This window comes from Artemia sp. Qi Xiang Cuo, chromosome 15, assembly GCF_049724085.1.
Source record: "Artemia sp. Qi Xiang Cuo chromosome 15, ASM4972408v1, whole genome shotgun sequence".
Classification (NCBI taxonomy): Eukaryota; Metazoa; Arthropoda; class Branchiopoda; order Anostraca; family Artemiidae; genus Artemia; species Artemia sp. Qi Xiang Cuo.
The window spans coordinates 49,310,196-49,312,836 of NC_142808.1; positions in this window are offsets into that span (position 1 = coordinate 49,310,196).

Consider the following 2,641-nt stretch of genomic DNA (forward strand, 5'->3'; position numbering starts at 1 on the left):
TTATTCATAACTCAAATTATGAATTAAAATTTATTTGACCGGCAATGGCACTTATGCAGTGGGAGGGAGGAGGAGTAAATTGTCCATGGGTAAATAATTTTTTTATCTACAACATTATTCCCAAATCCGCCGAAAATTTATTGCTTCTCGAACTGAAATAGCAGGCAGTGGATAATGGACATACGTTTTGGAATAAAATCAGTTTTTTAGAGTCTGTTAGTTTTTGCCCCAAGGCATTGAGTCAATTTATTCAAGTGCAAAAAAGTGACAATTTCGATAGCTTTCCCTTGCTTAAACAGCACTTTCCAGACAGTAAAATGTATGACCTGTTGACATGCAAAGGTATATACGCACATGACTATTACTGCTCCGGCACTCGCTTAAGTGAGGAGAAACTATCTCCAATTGAAACTTTTTACAATTCACTGACCAACAGTGAATGCACAGCCAAGGAGTATGAGTTTGCCAAGAAGGTGTGGTCCAAGGGGGATTGTAAAAATGGGTGGGATTATTGTAGACTGTACTTGGCCAGTGACGTTCTAACTCTGTTGGATATAGTCTGTAAGAACACAGACCAGATCTATTCAGAGTTCGGGTTAGATATAGGCTATTATTTTTCCACACCCCATTTAGTGATGGATTTAATTTTAAAAATTAGCAGGGAGGAAATAGGCCTAATCACCGATGTAGATCAGCACCTGTTTGTAGAGCGTTCAATGAGGGGAGGGTATGTTTTTCCTGGGGACCGCGTCTTATCAACCGATCCGAGCGGACAAAGCAGCGGTACAAAGTCAAATGCAGTGTTCTTGGACATGAACTCATTGTACCCCTCGGCAATGTCCCACTACTCTTTGCCGTGTGGGAAATATCAATGGCTTGAGAATCCTTGTGAGTTCCCCGACATTACCACCGTCGAGGACACGGGGCCACCAGGATGGTTCTTTGAAGTTGATGGTCACAGTCCGCTGGCGCTTCACGACTCTGTCAAAGATTTTGTATGTCCCTGTATCAATCGGCCCGTGAGCAGGGACTCTCTGAGCCCCTACAATCGTTCAGTGTTTGAGGATATGGGGATGCACTGGACTCCCTCCAAACATAAGCTGATTGCTGATTTGGACCCTAAGGAGAATATCGTTTTTCACCATGTGATTTTGCAGTGGATTGTGATCATTGATTTCAATATCACTAAAATACATAGGGTCCTATAGTTCAATAAGCAACCATTCTTGAAAATATTTATAGATACCTTTGTCGATACACACTCTAGGGCAAACTCAAAGGTGGAGAAGGACATGTATAAGCTCATTCCAAATCCAGCGTTTGGAAAAATGTGTCAAAACGTTCATAATGGATCTTGCTTTGATATTGTGACTGATCCTCGAGAGTTAGCACGAATTAGTACCGATCCCAATTTTACATCGGTCACGAGTACAGAGTTGGACATGGTTCTTCTACACAGGCGAAAGCAAAATGTGGTACTGAAATAGAATATTGCAGGAAGTAGTTAAGTACTGGCAATTTCCAAAAAGCTTATGTTATCTTTTCTTTACAATTTAGACAAGGTGCACTAGCTCCAGGAGGGGGATCATCAAGTTTACTATGGTGATACAGATTCTTTGCTGTTAAAGGTAAATGGGACTGAATTGGATTTATTGGGTGATTTGCAAAATGGGGAACACATCAGCTCGCGAATGGATTTCACCAACTGGAATCCATCTCTCCACCCCGAGCTGGTGAAACGTCAAGCCCCCAACCAACTATTAATGTTAAAATCAGAGAAGGGGAGTGATTTGATATCCGGGGGGTGTTCCCGGGCCCCAAAGTTTATTTAGTTCAAACTCATAGTGGGGAAGAAAAGAAAGCGTGTAAAGGGGTGCCTACACATTTTTTAAAGAGCAATGTTAACATGAGTGTTTACAAAGACTCTGTACAAAGTAGCCTAGTGCCAAGAGCACAAGTGCTTGAAAGTCAATCTCTACAGTATAGAAATTATACTGTGAGAGTGGAAAAGAATGCAATGTAATGTATATCCGACAAGGTCTATGTGCTCGGGACTGGTTTGACTGTCCTACCCCATGGCCACTACCGTATTTCAGACAGATTTGAATGAGTAGGCTATCGCAATCAACTTGGTCTGGATAAATTAACCTAATCTGACTAACCACTCAACCTTTCATAAATTAACCTAACTCAACTGTTCACCTAACCCAAGCACTAACCACCACCACCACTAACCCATCCACTAACCCATAGCAGTGACGACAAATCCCGGCGGGCGCTTCTCGGGTCCGGGGGACTTTGGGTGGCGGTGGGGTGGGCCTTGGGGGCACTGGGAGGGAGGTTGGGTCCAGGGAGGGCCTTTGGGGGCCGGGGGGGCCGGTGGGGACCGGTGGATGGCCTTTGGGACACCTTTGGTCCTTTGGGAGCTCAATGGGCCTTTGGGCGGGCCCGGGGATGGCCATTGGGGGTCTGGGTGGGCCTTTGAGGTACAGGGAGGGCCTTTGGGAGCTTGGGGGGTCTTTGGGTGTCCGGGGGGGCAGTCGGGGGCCTGGGGGCCATTTGGGGACTGGTGGAGGGCCTTTGGGGGTCCGGTGTGGCAGTTGGGGACCGGTGAAGGGCCTTGGGGACCCGGTTGGTCCTT